Genomic DNA, 18,956 nt, shown 5'->3' with positions numbered 1-18,956 from the left:
CAAGGGACTCTCAAGAGTCTCCTCCAACACCACAGGACTTTATAAAAATAGGGGAAAATTGAGTGTTTATTATTACATAATGATAAGATCATCTCAAATAAGATAGATTTGAGTAAGTATCTATACTTCCCTTAATTTCAGGAACAAATCATCATGTTACTAAACTGGCTTCATGGCTTTTTAGCATTAAATCTTCAAACCTATTCAGACACTATCAGCAAGCACAGTTACACTCCAAATCCAACAAACATTCAATTTTTAAAATATAACCTTTCTAAATATGTATATTTCTCCTCATTTTGGAAAGCTAAATTTATGTCTACCCCTCAGAGGCAGATACTGCTACACATCTTTTCCTGAGATAAATGCATTAAAAAAGCATCCGCCCTAAGAAGCCATCCTCAGCCTCTAATAAATTAATTCATTTCACAATATTTATAAAGTGCCTTCTGCATGACAGACACTGTACCAGAAGCTTGGATTCAAAGACAAAGAAGCCACAGTCCACCCTCAAAGAGCTCAAGGTCTAGAGGGAAAAACAGATTCCAACAACTAAAAGCTCTGATGACAAAGGAAAGCAGGCCGCCTTCTTTGATCTTTAGGGACTGAGGTTAGACGTGGTCAATCTACACTGGGCTTTGAAGCACCAGCAGGAATGAAGCAGGTAAACAAAAAGAAAGGGAGTATCTTCCAAGAAGACAGGGCACTTTCTCGGTCATGGCAGATTTTGTTTTGGTTTGGGTATCAGAAAGAAGTTGTTGGGGAGAAGAAATATAAGACTGACTTTTAAAAGTTAACATTTTGGGGGACTTCTCAGGTGGTCCAGCGATTCAAGACTCTGCACTTCCAAGGCAGGGGACTTAGGTTTGATCCCTGGTCGGGGAACTAAGATCCCACATGCCATGCAGTGCAGCCCCAAATAAATAAATTAATTAAAAAGTTAACATTTTTCTCCTCTCTCTTTCTCTCCTTCATAACCATCCAGTAAAATCCAGGGATGGTCAAGGTGCTCCCTGGTGCCAGGGTCCAGCCTCCTTCCACCTCTGGCTCTGCCATTGCTAGGGCATTAATAAGCCCTAGTTATCAATGAACCTGAACTGCTTAGGCCTGCACATCCTTCTAGGGGAGAAAAGCATCACAGGCCCAACTTAAGAGCACTAGGCAGAAGCTCTCCAGATCTCTTCCACCTCGATCCCACTTGGCCGAACTCAGTCACATGGCCACAGCTAGTGTCAAGAGGGGCTGGAAAATATCCTATTTGGTGTACTTGTACGCCTGGCTGAAAAGCAAGAATTCTCTTCCTATAGAACAGGTGTTGGCAAATTTGTTCTGCAAAGGGCCAAATAGTAAATATTTCAGACCACACACAGTCTTTGTCAGGGCTTCCCTGAAGACTCAGATGGTAAAGAATCTGTCTGCAATGCAGGAGACTGGTGCTCCATCCCTGGGTGGGGGAGATCCCTGGAGAAGGAAATGTCAACCCACTCCAGTATTCTTGCCTAGAGAATTCCACGGACAGAAGAGCCTGGCAGACTACAGTCCATAGGGTCGCAAAGAGTCGGACATGACTGAGAAACTATCAGTCACTCAATCACAGTCTTGTATTGTTGTTGTTCTTCTTCTTTTTTGTTTTTCTTACAACTCTTTAAAAATGTGAAACCCATTCTTAGTTTGAGGCTCTGTAAAACAGGTCATAATTCAGATTGGGCACACAAAGTGTGACAAGCCTATGGAAGAAAAGAAAATTATTTAAGAAGAAAAGTGCCCAATCCCAGCATGAACTCTACAAGATTATAAACCACTTGGAGAAAGAGATTTGCCTCATTCACCTTTAGAGGCTAGCACAGTGCTTGGTCTGCAGAGTAGATGCTTAATGTGAATGAGTGATGAATGAATGAACGAATAGATGGAAGATAGGGGAGATTAATAGCTACCATTTCTTATAACCCCACTTTGTGCCAATGATAGTCTCTTAACATAGATTGTCATTTGAAGACCCCATTTTCTCCAGAGTTTGAAAAAAAACTCTAGCCAAGAGCAGACAAGTGAATCCACTGGATTTTCCACCTGCTTCACCCCCTTAGGTTCCTAGAGTCAAGCAGCCCACTTCACCTCCCAACCACAGATGCAATTGGGTCCCAAATATGGCACAGGACAGAGAGGACCTCCCTAATCACAGCTCCCCATCCTTGACCTGCTCTGCAGGTGGACAATCCCGGGAGTGCAAGGAGGTTACGGAACCAAAGGCCTTCCGGTTTCCTCCCTTTGATAGCCGGGGGGCAGAGGAGAGCCTGACTTGGTTTCACCCTTTTAAATATCACATGCTCGGTGGGAATGTCAGCAGAAGCCTTCAGGCTGAGTAGACAATTTTTAGTTCCCCTCTTCCTCTTCCTTCTTACTCAATATCCTGAGGGCATAAGAGGACTTTTCTTGTCTAAGTCAGCCTGGTGGGGCGGGGTGGGGGGAAGCGTGGATCACTCAACCGTTCCCCTGGACGTCTCCTTGCCAGGGCTCAGAAAGTGCCACAGGGCTTGGACTCTCCATCCTGAGCAGACACAACAGCCCAAAGTGAGGAGACCTCACTTTGGCCCCTGGAAGACCTCCTCAATGAGACAACCCTCCCACTTCATTCTGCAGGAGTCAGGTAACAGCTCTGCCCAGGTTTCCTCTTTCAAATCAACATGGGATTTTTTTTTTTCCCAGCAGGAAAATGTACCGCCTCCAAATTCTGGCAGCACAGATTGTGCTGACTGGAATCATTGACAGAAAGGCATGCTTTGTTGGCAAACAGCAGAAGAGGTGGACATCAGACACCACAGCTCAATTTCATTGTAGCCAGGGGGTGATAAGCAGATAAAAACGCATGTGTCATTTGCTCTAGATGGGGCTTCTCGCACATGGCTGGCCCAACGTCTGCTGTTACTGGCATTAAATGAAGTCTTGCAACAAAACCGGAACCACGGTCCTAACTGAGCACAGATGATTGATTTCAGTCTTGGCTCCTGACAAGCCTAGTTTTACCCTTTTGATGAAGAGGAGCAAATTTCATTTTTTTCCCCAAAGCTTAAGAACTGACAGGAAGTGGGGATTCATGTGAAATTCCTACACAGGCTAGAGAAAGGGGCTCTGCTACCATCAACCCTGCCTTCTCAGAAGGAATTCTAGCGAAATGGGACCAATGACAATGGCTAAAAGTCATCTGAGGAAATCCGAAATTTCCTTTTGGAGTGACTTTGGCCCTCTCGTATGAATTGGGGTCTCTCATGAAAACATTACAGTGTCTTTTGCCCACCCTCCCCCCTTTTAACTAAACTTTCAAAGAGGTAATTAAAATGGACCTCTTACTCTGCCTCCTACCAACTGCATGACTCTGATTCAGCCACTTAACCTCTCTGTGCCTCAGTTTCCTCCACTAAAACAATGAGAATAATAATAGTACTTACCTCCTAGGTTTGTTGTGAGTATAAAATTATACATACTTATTGGGTATTAATAGTAATAGCAATAAATATTATTAGAGATCACTAATATTTGCCGCTTTTAATATTTTGACATTAGAAATTACTCTGTGTAGAAACATAGATGGGTTTATGAACATAAGGCAAAATCATGCCTTTGCTTTTATGTACAGGCTGAGAGATTGCTGGGAATGACTTTAGGTTGATCGAAACATTCATATACAAGGCAGGACACAAACTTTAGATATTCTGATGCTCCTAGAAATTAATGATAAATGAGGGGCAGGAGGACTAGATGGTTCCTTTCAATAAAACTATATCTTTTAAAATGCTCCATTAAAGATGATCATGAATATCAAAAGAATTGTAGTGTAAATTCATTGAACACACTGGAGAGGTTAGGCTTCTGTTTCAAACAGAAATGTCTGGAAAGGACTCCATTTATCTTGGAAAATTATTTTAAAAATTCAAATCCATGCTTTCTGCGTGTTATTTCCATCCATTTAACTACCAGCTCACTTCAAAGGCTTCCCAGCTCCTGTAGGAATCCAGAGGCCCCTTCTCTGGACTCAGCGTTTAGTAAAGGCTTGTTTGGGGGGAAATTCTAAAAGCTCCGGCAGCCTCATTGAGTAGTCACACCGCCACCTAGTGGCCCAAAGGCTAAGTGCAAGCGATTCCCTCGAAGCTGGTTCTCGCCTCGTTACAGCTGCTCAGTCGCGTCTACTCTGTGTGACCCTATGGACTGTAGCCCACCGGGCTCCTCTGTCCATGGGGATTCTCCAGGCAAGAATACTGGAGTGGGTTGCCACGCCCTCCTCCCGGGGCAGGACCCAGGGATCGAACCCAGGTCTTCCTCATGGCAAGCGGGTTCTTCACCGCTGAGCCACCAGGGAAGCCCTCTAGCCTTACTGTCCCTTAAAAATCATGTTTTCTTTCTACTATTGGAACCCCATGTCAATGAGAGAAGTGGGGTGGGGTGAGGGAGAAAAAGAGAAGCGGAGAAAATCAGGGGAAGTAGACAAGATCTTTCACTGGTCTGAGGCGTTAGTAGCGGCTGCTTCTAGGTGAAAATTTCCAACGCCAAGAATGTGGAAGAGGACTGTGGTTCGCTGGCAAAGTTGAGATTGTGGTCCCAGGGGTTTTGGTTAAGACCATGGTTCCAGAATCAAGAAATGAGTTTGAATGGGGCCTCTGCTATTCACTGGCTATGGACCTTGAGTGAATTACTGAACTGTCCCATGCCTTGGTTTCTTTGTCTATAAAATGGGGATAACAATAACTTCTTCTTGGTTTATTATGAGCTCCTAACAAAGAAGGCAATCCACAGCATTATCTACTGTTGTGGCTGTTTTTAAGAGGAAGATACTGTAGAAACTGCTATCTCACAGGTCAGGCAATGCGGGACAGTGGGCCCAATGGTTGAGCAAACAGGGCAACCAGATTCTGGTTCTGCCAATAAATAGCCGGGTGACCTCGGGTGGATAGCATATCCTGTTTCCTTTCCTGCAAAATGAAGAGCTTGAATTAATTGGTCATTAAGGTTATTTTTTCTTTCTCAAACACTAAATCTAAGGCAAGTCTTCCCATTAAAACTGGCCCACCTTTAAGGCTCATTTTGATCTTTCTTTTTACCAAAGCCCAGAGTCAAGCATGTCCCAGGCATTTATTTCTATAGTTGCTGGTGGATGAGAAATAGCCAGCAACTATAGATACAACTACTGATACAGTTTTTGCTGTATCAGTCACAAGGAATAGACCAAGTATATATTTGGTCAGGATAAGAACTCAATGGAAGGTCCTAGAAACTGAAGAATATTCCCCCATCAGAAGCTGGTCTAGGATTTCTCATATATTTGAAGAGTTCACAATGTGTTTTGTTTTGTTATCTCTGCTAACTAGCCTCCTTAGCATGACAGGAAACCAACAAAACCTTTGAGCTGTACCAATTCAATATATACTTTATGAGTAGTGTTGCTAAGTCTGTGCCGCCTGTGATGGTCAAACTAGTATCTGATTTTGCTTCCAAGAACCCATAACTGCCACCAAAACTCACCTACTGCACGTAAGTATTAATAATTCCCCATTCTGTTGCTCCAAACCAGGGACCATCCCACTAGAAACACCTTGCTCTGGGATGATAACGATGGTGGCCCAGAAAAGATAATTATGAAGCAGTGCTTCCTGCCCTTCATCCTAAACAGCACCCACGCAGGTGCTCGGACATTTAGAGAAATCAGAACAAAAGCATCCTGGATCTTTGTGAGGGTGGGTGTATTAATTCCTTGTGGATCCTATAACAAATCACAAACTAGGTGACTAACAACAGCAGAAATTTATTCTCTTAGAGTTTTGGAGGCTGGAGTTCTAAAATCAGGGTGTCCACAAGGCCACATTGTCCCCAAAGGCTCTAGAGGAAAATCCAGTTTTTGCCTTTTCCAACTTCTGGCAACTTCTGGGGCTTCCCTAGAGGCTCAGATGGTGAAGAATCTGCCCACGGTACAGGAGACCAGAGTTCGATCCCTGGGTCAGGAAGATCCCCTGGAGAAGGGAGTGGCTACCCACTCCAGTATTCTTGCCTAGAGAATTCCATGTACTGAGGAGCCTGGCAGGCTACAGTTCATGGAGTTGCAAAGAGTCAGACACGACTGAGCAATGTGCCCACTCACACACAGAACTCCTGGCAGCCTCCAGCATTCTTTGGCCTGTGGCTGCATCACTCCAAGCCTTCCTCCTCCTCCACATGGCATTCTCCTCCTCTCTGGTCTTTTCCTCCTCTGTATCTTACCTTACAGGGACACTAGTCCTTGGATTTAGTGCCACCTAAATCAGGATGATCTCATCTGATCCTAATTATACAAAATCCTCTGTTTCAAATAAGGTCACGTGCACAGGTTCTGAGACATGAACATATACTTCGAGGTTGCTACCATTGAAACCACTTAGTGGGGAGTAGAGAAGACAGAGCAGAAATTAAGAAAGACAAGCAGTCAGCTTCTGCATCCCAGTTCCATTCACCCATGCTGAATCAGTGAAAAAAAGGGAAAGTCATTCAGTCATGTCCGACTCTGAGAGCCCATGAACTATAGCCCACCAGGCTCTTCTGTCCTTGGAATTCTCCAGGCAAGAACACTGGAGTGGGTTGCCATTCCCTTCTTCAGGGGATCTTCCTGACCCAGGGATCAAACCCGGGTTTCCTGCATTGTAGGCAGTTACTTTACCATCTGGGCTACTAGGGAAGCCCATGCTGAATCACGGTAGCCCCCAAAGACATTCCAATCCTTGCCACTGAATTTCAGCAACTCAATAAACATGTGAGGATAAGAGCAAGAGGGATCCAAGGTCCCAGTGGTTTTGAATCATTTTTGTACCCAAATACACCAGGTGATGCCACACCTTCCCATTTGTACTGGCTGGGCTGGTCATTCTCCATAAAGAAATCTTTGAAGAAACAAAACAGGATGCATTGGGACATTTAGCATGTGCAGCTTGAAAAACTCCCCAGGGTGATTCCACCACACCCTGTGCCTTTTACCTTCCTCTTTCCTTATCTTAACCTCAAAGTAGACCATTCAAAATATCTGTATTTACTTCATCAGTCAAAAAATAGCTTTAGTCAGTGACAAATATACTTATACCTCTCAAGTCATTTTTGTTTTTATTCATATTAGAAATTTGACACTGGCCCACTGTTTTGTGTTAGTCACACTTATATGTGACATTTAAAATATTCTAGAAGTTAAAAACAAAATTTGAATTGAAATTTCTTCTGAGCAGTAAGATGTTTCCATATAATTGATATTATTGAAATACCATTTTTCCTCCCTTTTGAGACATTTTCTTTTTTTTTAGTGAAGTATACTTGATTTATAATACTGTGTTAGAAAGTTGATTCATATATATATATACACAAATATATAATTTTTCATTACAGTTTATTATAAGACATTGGATATGGTTCCCTGTGCTATACAGTAAAGCCTTGTTGTTTACCTGTTTTGTATAGAGTAGTGTGTATCTGTTAATTCCATTGTTGTTGCTTACTCACTGTGTCAGGTCCAACTATTTTGTGACCCCATGGGCTGTAGCCCACCAGGTTCCTCTGTCCATGGGATTTCCAGGCAAGATACTGGGGTGGGTTGCCATTTTCTTCTCCAGGGGATCTTCCTGACCCAGGGATCAAACCCCCTATTTTGCATTAACAGGCAGATTGTTTACCACTGAGCCACCAGGAAAGCCTGTACTCTTAATTAATCTCTTCCCCCTCTTTCTCCTTTGGTAACCATGAACTTGTTTTCTATGTCTGTGAGCTTGTTTCTGTTCTATAAATAAGTTCGTTTTCATTATTTTTTAGATTCCATCTATAAGCACTGTCATATGATGTTTGACTGACTTCACTCATTGTAAGAATCTCTAGGTCCATCTATGTTGCTGCAAATGGTATTATTTTATTCTTTTTTATGGCTAAGCTATATCCCATTATATATACATTAAAATATATATATATATAGCTATATATATATATCACATCTTCTTTATCCATTCATCTGTTAACGGGCACTCAGGTTGCTTCCACATCTTGCCTATTATAAATAGCACTGCAGTGAACACCGAGGTGCTTGTATCTTTTCAAATTAAGAGTTGTCATCTTTTCCAGATATATGCCCAGGTGTGGGTTTGGAGGGTCATATAGTAGCTCTATTTTTAGCTTTTTAAGAAACCTCCACACTGTTTTTCATATTGGCTGCACCAAATTACATTCCCACCAACAGTGTTTGAGGATTCCTTTTTCTCTCCGTCCACTCCAGTATTTATTATTTGTAAACTTTTTAATGATGGTCATTTCAACTGGTATGAAGTGATACCTCTTTGTAGTTTTGGCTTGTATTTCTCTAATAGTGATCTTGAGCACCTTTTCATGTACCTGTTGGCCATCTGTATGTCTTCTTTGGAGAAATGTCTATTTAGGTCTTTTGATTGGATTTTTTTGATTTTATGTTGTTGTTTTTATTGAGTTGTATGAACTGTTTGTATATTTTGGAGGGTTTCCCTGGTGGCTCAGTGGTAAAGAATCTGCCTGCCAATGCAGGAGATGCAGATTCCATTCCTCTGTTGGGAAGACCTCATGGAGAAGGGAATGGCTACTCACTCCTGTATTCTTGCCTGGAGAATTCCATGGACAGAGGAGTCTGGCAGGCTATAGTCCCTGGGGTCACACAGAGTCAGACACAACTAAGCAACTAACACTTTTCTTACTTTTCATCTTATATTTAAGTCTTCAAGCCATTTTGAATTTATTTTTGTGTATGATGTGAGGGATTGAGTCATTTTAATGTTACTCTTTCAATCACTGTAACTTAGAAAAAAAGAAGAAAAAAATATCTCACTGTGCGAAAATATAAAAGCAATTTTTTTCATATTGGTTCACATCCTTCTTTAACTTCCCTCGGGTAGTAAACTTGAAGTTGCCGTCAGCTGAACAATCAACACTAGCCCCAGGGGACAATGGATAAACCAGAACGGTGCTCCAGATCCCTAGACTGACAGTTACATGACTCACGTCACTGACTCTAGAGAACAGCTCTTTGAGAGGAAAGAGATCTAATATAGTCATCTACTTAAACCCTGACTCCTACACCAGACACACTTAGACCAAACATCAAAAAAGGCAGGCAGCGCTGTTTGTCTTCTCTTAGTTGTTTCTCCTTTCCAGGTGACCTGTGATATTGCAAAACTGGTCAGGATATTCTGGCCAGAGACCTACATCCCCTATCTCACATTCTGTCTCCTTGTTCATGTCATGATTCTATGATGTATTGAGGATAACACAAGACTTAGAAAATCTGGGTTTAGACCTCTGTTCTACCATGTGCTTGAACTCTGTATACCTTTCTATAACAGGAAGAATTTACCAGGCTTTGGGAGGATCAAATGAGATATTATACATGGAATTTTTTATTTTTAAGTGTGATTATTAGTTCTATTAATAGAGTTAGTAATGGCTGTAAAATACCAAACTCCTGAATGTTTTTTGCCATATATACAAGCAAACAAAGAAAAGTACTGAGATCATCTGTACCCTGGAATAAGCAATCTTAGTAAAGCACAGATTTTGAACTAGATAGTGGCAAAGTGCCACATACCAGAACTAACACATTAGCAAGGAATCACTAGGATCCTCTGGAGAAAATAAAGAAATGCATGAATGAGTGGGTGTGTGAAAACCCAGAACAGCTGAAGTCATGTAACACCTTGGAAAATTGAGGGCGCCTGAGAAAAGAGAGTGGCTAGGTATTAAGAGCAGGATATACACCATGGAAAGGTTGAAATTGAGAACATCACAGTTTTAACAAGGAAAGGTGCAATTGACATTAAAGAGCCCCATGACAACAAAGGTGAGAGAAATTGCTCCTTTCATGGCAGAGTCTTGCTGCTGTGACTTCCAGGAGAGGAAAACAAGTGAAGTCAGGACTGTGGAGTGATTATATTATCTAATCCTGATTAAGAAATAGTGAGTGCATTTTTTCCCAAATTCAGAAGAAGAAATGGAACAGAAATGGGTTGAGAAGAAAGAGGCATGGGGGAAGGATTCCACATATTCTGTAAAGTGAGGTTCCAAAAATCATCCATCTCTCTGTGGATGGATGTGAATCTCCCATAACCTTCTATTTCTAATGTCTAGTTTATTTTTTCCTCTCAAATCACACTCTGGCTCCCTCACTGACCAGCAGCTAGCTGCTGTCTGTCTTGATGAGCCTGTTGAAATCTCCTTCTTCTAAGTGGTTCTCGTCACACAGAACTACTCACATGCTGGGAAGGAAGTCTCTAGAAAACCCCACAGATGGCCTCCTCGCCCCACCCCCACCCACTCCACGTAGACCTTACCCTTTCAGTTTCTAACTTCCCGTCAAGGGCAGAAAGGAACTGCCAGGCTTGGTGTCAACGTGTGTTTACGTGTGTTGAGAGGGATGTGGGGGCTGAGAAAAAAAGAACAGAACATTTCTGTCCTGTTTTTCCTATGCCAAGGAGTATCTTTCTCAGCCATCAAGAATGTTTTGTTTCCAATTTCATGTGTTTGGCAAAGTGAGTTCTCTTTTGCTGGTTCATACTCTTTTTTTATATGAAAATAGAAAATTAGAAATAGTAGATGAAAATAAGATTTCTTTGGGGTGATACTTGGAAATGCAGAAAAATAAAATGACTTATGTTGTATTACCATGTGGACGTTAAATATTATCCTAAGATCCAAATAAGCCCCTAGAAAGAGATCTATAAAAGCACTTCAATTATCTATAAGTTCATTACACAAAATGTAAATTCCTCAGAGATTACCCTCTGATTTCATATAGTTAATGCAGGCTGTGAAAAGTAGATAACTTTTGCTTTATTGACTACGCCAAAGCCTTTGTTTTGTGGGTCACAAAAAACTGTGAAAAATTCTTAAAGAGATGGGAATACCAGACCACCTGACCTGCCTCCTAAGAAATCTGTGTGCAGGCCAAGAAGTAACAATTAGATCTGAACATGGAACAACAGACTGGTTCCTAGTCGAGACAGGAGTACGTCAATGCTATATATTGTCACCCTGCTTATTTAATTTATATGCAGAGTACATCATTTGAAATGCCAGGCTAGATGAAGCACACACTGGAATCAAGATTGCCAGAAGAAATATCAATAACCTCAGATATGCAGATGACACCACCCTTATGGCAGAAAGAGAAGAAGAAGTAAAGAGCCTCTTCATGAAAGTGAAAGAGGAGAGTGAAAAAGTTGGCTTAAAGCTCAACATTCAGAAAACTAAGACCATAGCATCTGATCCCATCATTTCATGGCAAATAGATGGGGAAACAGTGCAGACTTTATTTTTGGGGGCTCCAAAATTACTGCAGATGGTGACTGCAGCCATGAAATTAAAAGACGCTTGCTCCTTGGAAGAGAAACCATGACCAACCTAGACATCACATTAAAAAACAGAGACAATACTTTGCCAACAAAGGTTCGTCTAGTCAAAGCTATGGTTTTTCCAGTAGTCATGTATGTATGTGAGAGTTGGACTATAAAGAAAGCTGAGTGCCAAAGTATTGATGCTTTTGTACTGTGGTATTGGAGAAGACTCTTGAGAGTCCCTTGGACTGCAAGGAGATCCAACCAGTCCATCCTAAAGGAGATCAGTCCTGGGTGTTCATTGGAAGGACTGATGCTGAAGCTGAAACTCCAGTACTTTGGCCACCTGATGTGAAGAGTTGATTCATTGGAAAAGACCCTGATGCTGGGAGGGACTGGGGGCAGGAGGAGAAGGGGACGACAGAGGATGAGATGGCTGGATGGCATCACTGACTCGATGGATATGAGTTTGAGTAAGCTCCAGGAGTTGGCGATGGACAGGGAAGCCTGGCATGCTGCAGTCCATGAGGTCACAAAGAGTCGGATATGACTGAGTGACTGAACTGAAGTGAATTATATCCTAAGCAAATGTAAGCTAAATTTGCTGTAAAAACTATATAAACAGAATAACAAAACTCATGGTTTCAGAACTATTTATTATCAACATCCTATCAGCATTCCACTAACATCAAGAAGTCAAAAATTTACAGAAGAACAAACTTCAGAATTACTTAAAGAGTCATATTTAATTTCCTCATCCGTTAATGGTTAAGCCATCAGAGGCCATGCCAAAGACAAACTTGTACTTATGCAGGAGCTATTTGGTCAGACAACCAGGAAGATGTTTGAAGGTTCTAATTTGTAAAGTGATGGTGGTTTTCAGACCTGATCTTTCAGGACAAAGGGAACTCAAAAGTCGAACCGATCAATATACCTGGAGAGTTCAAGGTGACTCAGCAAGGTGGGCCTTCTCTGGCTAAACTGTACCAGTTGCTGAGTGACCTGGCTTCCCCCACTTCAGTTCAACCCAGAAGGGAGAACCCAGTGGGAACCAGGACGGGGTGCAGAGCAGCAGGTGCCTGAGATCACGGAAGAGGGAGTGATGATGCACAGTGGCGTCTACAGACGTTCCCTGCCAAGGTGCTCAGTCTAGCCTCCAGAGGGAAGCCAGGCACACACACAGCTACCAGAGACCCTGCTCGCACCAGCTGTTTTCTCCTTACTACATTATACCTCTCAACACGAGGCTGAGCTGGGTCATCTGCCGTTCCCTCTCCACCTTCTCAAGTCGCTGACAAAAATGTAAGGGGTTGTCACAGTGGGGGCTGCCACTGCTTCTTCCGCTGCCGGCCCCTCCTCCCTGGGTTTTGACCAGCCTGTAGCAGCCCTCTCCTGCCCCAGGAACTCAATTTGTGGTGAGAGGCACGTTCCCACATCCTGTTAAAGAGGGGCTTAATGCTCCCTTCAGCATCAGAGGCTCAGCCAACTGGAATCCATAACAGCCCATTTGCCATGAAGTAGACAGGGAGCCCTTGAGAATAGATTCATGGCTGGGTTCAACGCTCCTTAAGAAGCTTAGAAAATCTTTTCTTCTACTATCGTCTGTCTGATCAATCATGGAGAAATTCAAATAAATTCATCCCATCAGTTAGTATGTTTATGTATATATAATTATGGATGATTTGCTTTGCTGTGTGGCAGAAGCCAACACAACATTCGGTCCTTCCCTGGTGGCTCAGATGGCAAAGAATCTTCTGGCAATGCAGGAGATCTGAGTCTGACCCCTGGGTCAGGAAGGTTCCCCGGAGAAGGGAATGGCTACCCACTCCAGTACTCTTGCCTGGACAATTTCATGGACAGAGCAGCCTAGTGGGCTACAGTCCATGGGGTCACAAAGAGTTAAACACAACTGAGCGACTAAAAGTTTCAGTTTTCAACTCAACATTGTAAAAATATTTTAAATATTTAAATAAAAATAAATTAGAATTAGCAATTATGAAAAGAAATGCATCAGGAAATATGGGAGTGCTTATTTGGGTGGGGAGTGACAGAGGGGGAACATTTTTGAGGAAAAAAAAAAAAACAGGTCCCTGATTTTTCATCTCCTTAAGGAAACAGAGTACACACATTAAATACATAAATTATGATTCATTAAGTACCTAAATATTTAGACAGTGTTAACAGAGATGGAAAGACTCTACTGCGGTTTCAATGTCTATTGTGGAACTTGCCATCTACCATCTTGAGAAGCTGTGTCATAAGTACTGTACTTTCAGTCAGCTGCCATGAACTCTATTTTGACAATCAAAAGCAATGAAAGTCATTTTATTATATAATTTCTAACAAAAAGGGGTTTTAAGACATTTTATTTTCAGACTAAAATAACTTCATCCCCCGCCCCATGAAAAACAATTCTCTTTTCCAAGTTTACTGGGTGTAGCAGATCAAGTCTCTTTTAAGAGAAAAGACAACGTATCACTCTGTGTGTGTGTGTGTGTGTGTGTGTGAAGTTGGGGAGGGCTTGGCTTGGTCATGAAGAATATATTTTTATTTTCTTTTATCTAAGCAACAGAAATCAATGAGGCTAAATACTACTATTGCTCTATGAAAGTTTGAATTGCTTGAGTCTAACCCAAATTTTCACCAGCCTATTCTTACCTCAGGGATGGTAAATTTATTGGCTTATAGAAGAATGTGCTATTTCTTCAGTCTTTTTGTTACACTTCTGGTCAGTCCTGGGCTGAGTGGATCCTAAAATTGAACAATATGAGCCATCACTTTGGCAGGAACTGGGCTCTCCCATGTAGTGCACCACCCCTCATCTGCCTCCTTCCCTCTTCCCTGGGCAGGAGCAGGGCTGACTCTCTGGAATACTTTCCCATTACATATGCATCTCATCTCAGCCTCAGATTATCCTCTGATGTCACTTTATATGGGGTTCTGTTCTGGGCAATAGTGACAGTGGTAGGAACTAATTTTGTTCAACCAACAGTTCAGACCATATTTGAGCAATGATATGCTATCTCAACATAGCAATAAAAAAAGAAAATCTATATTGGTAAATATAGTGGTATTTATATTAAATTCAGTGGTAAAATTGATCAGTGATTAAAGAAAGAACAAAGAGAACCAGAGACATAGAGAAAGATTTGAATAAACTATTGTTACTTGCCAACTTCCTCATAAATAAAAGCATTATATGTGATCAAGTAAAATCATTTTCTTTTCTTTTCCATGGTCTCCATTTAGAAAAGAATAAGAATCTATAAGAGGGGTTCATTTTCCTGGTGATTTAATTACAAAAGTGACACTACCACATCTTAAGGAAGCAAAATCAAGCTCAAAGTTATTTTATATTTTATTTATTTATTGGCTGCGCTGGATCTCAGTTGCTCTATGCAGGCTATCTCTGGTTGTGGTGACCGGAGGCCACTCTCTGGTTGCAGTGCGTGGGCTTATTGCAGTGGCTTCTCTTGTTGAGGGGCACAGGCTCTAGGCACTCGGGCTACAGTAGTTGCAGCAGGCAGGCTCAGTAATGTGGCTTAAGGTCTTAGTTGCTCTGTGGCATGTGGAATCTTCTCGAACCAGGGATCAAACCTGTGTCCCCTGCACTGACGGGAGGATTCTTATCCACTGCATCACCGAAGAAATCCTCAAAGTTATTTTAAATCCATTAGTTACCCAAGATTTGTGGGTATTTTATTTCATTTGTGTTTTACAAGTGAAACTTTACAAAGATGAGACTTGAAAGACAAGGAACTTTGAAAACAATCTAGTGATAGTCTTCTGTATTATTTAGTTTCTCTACCAGTTTTTTGTAGGTTTTAGAGTGTATTGCATTATAAAAATTAAAAACTGGCTTTCTGGTAAGATGTTTCTAATAATCCAGGAGTAAGAGGATTAGCTCAAAGCTTCTCAGTCTTAGCACTGTGAGGGACTGATAATTCTTAGTTTCAGGGGTCAGTCCTGGGTATTGTAGGATTAATAGCAGCTCTGGCCTCTATTCATGAGTTGTCAAGAGCACTTTCTCAGTTAGCCATTTCAATCAAAGGTATTTGCAGACATTGCAAAAACTGCCCCAATGTGAGAATCACCGGATTAACCTAATTTCCATGATATACTTAAAACCAGGCAAAATCCAGTTGCCACTAACAGTGATAAGGCATTACTAGTTTTTCCATATGAAAATATGTAGATGAACTAGCTACAAAAGAAAACGTTTTCTTGATGTGTAATTTCCTGATGTCTGTCCTAAATGCTATCTCAGTCTTTGTTTAAGTACGTATACTTGATTCGCTGCCTTTATGTAAGTTGCTGAAAGCAAAAAAGATTTTCTGGAACCTGGAGTTGTTAACTAGAAGTTCAGAGGATGTAGCTAAAGTATTTTTGCATCTTCCCAGGGACTGTGGAAAACATATTAAGTCTATATCAGTGAAGATGTTTAATTCTCAGGAAGGGGAAAATATGAGATCTAAAGGAAATTCACTTCTATCAAGAGCATTTCTACAATTACATCTATGTAATTATAGTGCAATGAGTAGTAGTTTTGGCTAAACATTGTACAGACATTCCTTGAACTAAGATGGTTCAATTTAAGATTTTTCAACATTATAATGATGCATCTAGCAGAAACCAAACTTTGATTTTTGACCTTTCTCTAGGCTAGTGATATGTGGTACTATACTCTCAGGTGATGCTCAGAGCTCCCAGTCAGCTGAGCAATCAGGAGGGTAAACAAGGTTAAACACCAGTACACTTACAACCACTCTGTACCTAGACAGCCATCCTGTTTTCCTTTCAGTATGGTATTCAACTAATTACATGATATATTCAACACTTTATTATAAAATAGGTTTTGTGTTGGATGCTTTAGCTCAACTAAGGGCTAATGTAAGGGTTCAGAGCACATTTAAGGGAGACTGGGCTAAGCTAGAATGTGCACTATATTATGGTGAATTATATGCACTTTCCACTTAAGGTATTTTCAGTTTATTATGGATTTATTGGGATGTAACCCTATCATAGGGCTATCATAGGGCTTTCCAGGTGGCTCAGTGGTAAAGAATCTGCCTGCCAATGCAGGAGCCATAGGAGATATGGCTTTGACCCCTGGGTCAAGAAGATCCCCTGGAGGAGAAAATGGCAACCCACTCCAGAATCTTTGCCTGGGAAATCCCATGGACAGAGAAGTCTGGAAGGCTACAGTCCATAAGATCTCAAAAGAGTTGCATAAGACTTAGCAACTAACAGCAGCAACAACAAACCCCATCATAAGTGGAGAAAGATCTGCACAAATTCATTAACAGATGGGGAAAAAATAACAAATTACATTAAATAACTTTGGAAAATAAGTTTTGAGTAATTTGAGATGAAATGTTTGTTTTACTTAAAATATCTTAAACTCTGAAATCTTCTACAGTAGATTGTTAAATACCTTTTCTTAAGGATAAGCAGAAGCCTGATCCTTAAATCATTAAAAGTTAAAAAAGTCCTGGATTAAAGATCTAAATGTAAGACCAGAAACTATAAAACTCCTAGAGGAGAACTTAGGCAAAACACTCTCTGACATAAATCACAGCAGGATCCTCTATGACCCACATCCCAAAATACTGGAAATAAAAGCAAAAATAAACAAATAGGACCTAATGAAACTTAAAAGCTTTTGCACAACAAAGGACACTATAAGCAAGGTGAAAAGACAGCCCTCAGGATGGGAGAAAATAATAGCAAATGAAGCAACAGACAAAGGATTCATCTCAAAAATATACAAGAAACTCCTGCAGCTCCATTCCAGAAAAATAAATGACCCAATCAAAAAATGGGCCAAAGAACTAAACAGACATTTCTCCAAAGAAGACATACAGATGGCTAACAAACACATGAAAAGATGTTCAACATCACTTACTATCAGAGAAATGCAAATCAAAACCACAATGAGGTACCATTACACGCCAGTCAGGATGGCTGCTATCCAAAAGTCTACAAGCAATAAATGCTGGAGAGGGTGTGGAGAAAAGGGAACCCTCTTACACTGTTGGTGGGAATGCAAACTAGTACAACCACTATGGAGAACAGTGTGGAGATTTATTAAAAAACTGGAAATAGAACTGCCACATGACCCAGCAATCCCACTTCTGGGCATACACACCGAGGAAACCAGATCTGAAAGAGACACGTGCACCCCAGTGTTCATCGCAGCACTGTTTATAATAGCCAGGTCATGGAAGCAACCTAGATGCCCATCAGCAGACGAATGGATAAGGAAGCTGTGGTACATATACACCATGGAATATTACTCAGCCATTAAAAAACTTTTGAATCAGTTCTAATGAGATGGATGAAACTGGAGCCCATTATACAGAGTGAGGTAAGCCAGAAAGATAAAGACCATTACAGTATACTAACACATATATATGGAATTTAGAAAGATGGTAACGATAACCCTATATGCAAAACAGAAGAAGAGACACAGATGTACAGAACAGACTTTTGGACTCTGTGGGAGAAGGCGAGGGTGGGATGTTTCGAGAGAACAGCATTGAAACATGTAAATTATCTATAGTGAAAGAGATCACCAGCCCAGGTTGGATGCATGAGACAAGTGCTCGGGCCTGGTGCACTGGGAAGACCCAGAGGGATCAGGTGGAGAGGGAAGTGGGAGGGGGGATCGGGATGGGGAATACATGTAACTCCATGGCTGATTCATGTCAGTGTATGACAAAACCCACTACAATATTGTAAAATAATTAGCCTCCAACTAATAAAAATAAATGAAAAAAAAAAGAAAAAAAAAAGTCCTGCAAACTAATGTAAGGTGTTAATAACAGGAAAAATTAGTGAGAACTCTCTATATTATCTTCTGAATTCTTCCATAAATCTAAAATTGTTGTAAAAAATAAAGTAAGGCTTTAAAAAATTGTGTAAATAATAGGCACTGATATGGATCAATTGTTAAGGGGAAAAAGCAAAATTGATACTGAAAGTATTTAACAACTAGAATCGCTTAGGAACCAATCAAAATGGCTGCTGATAGTTTATCTTGCTGAGCTGGTGTGTAGCACAGGAAAAAAGTAAAGTGCAAAGCAGAGCTTCCCATGTGTATAAAACGTAGGGACAGAAAATATGTATGTGTGTTTATTTACATACATTTTTATCAATATAGGCATAGCTTAGAAATATACGTAAGAAACTGATAACAGTGGTTCACTGACTCTAGAGAGGAGTTGAATAAGCTCTCCATGCAATTTATTGTTTAAAGCAGGTCAATTTTGAGAATAAAAGGGAGCATTATTTATAATTACTCCAGAACAATAAGCATAAAGTTGTGTTGTACTGTTAAGTTAGGTATATGACCCTCCTAGACCTGGGGCAGGAGGGTTTAGAGAGTCAGTGTTTGGAGCAGGATTACTTTTCCCTCTATCATAAGATAAATTGTTCTTATCCTCTTTTTAACTTTTTCGGAGTAAAAAGACCCCTGGAAAATGGAATGAATATTCAGTCTACAATGAAATCAGAATGGGAGAATGTTAAAAAAAAAAAAAAATTTAGCCATTTTTGCCTATCATTATCATTAAGTAAGAAATTCAACTGTTATTGTTAAGATGAAGGGTGAAC

At 40.9% G+C, this 18,956-nt stretch overlaps 1 protein-coding gene across 3 annotated transcripts in view; it reads left to right on the top strand.

Annotated features, from left to right (window-relative positions):
- Positions 1-18,956, top strand: part of FYB1 (FYN binding protein 1) — a 170,085-nt gene that overhangs the window by 54,412 nt on the left and 96,717 nt on the right. Inside the window, exon 1 of one of the 3 annotated variants that reach the window (XM_070476613.1) lies at positions 2,507-2,644. The exons of the other annotated variants lie outside the window; for them this stretch is intronic. The gene's annotated coding sequence lies outside the window, so the exon portion shown is untranslated. Of the gene's footprint in view, positions 1-2,506; positions 2,645-18,956 lie in introns of those variants that run through there. 3 annotated transcript variants of the gene reach the window in all.

The sequence above is a fragment of the Odocoileus virginianus genome, chromosome 14 (assembly GCF_023699985.2).
Source record: "Odocoileus virginianus isolate 20LAN1187 ecotype Illinois chromosome 14, Ovbor_1.2, whole genome shotgun sequence".
NCBI classification, from domain to species: domain Eukaryota; kingdom Metazoa; phylum Chordata; class Mammalia; order Artiodactyla; family Cervidae; genus Odocoileus; species Odocoileus virginianus.
The sequence above is the reverse complement of the archived record's forward strand: the minus strand, read 5'-3'. Positions and strand labels throughout refer to the sequence as shown.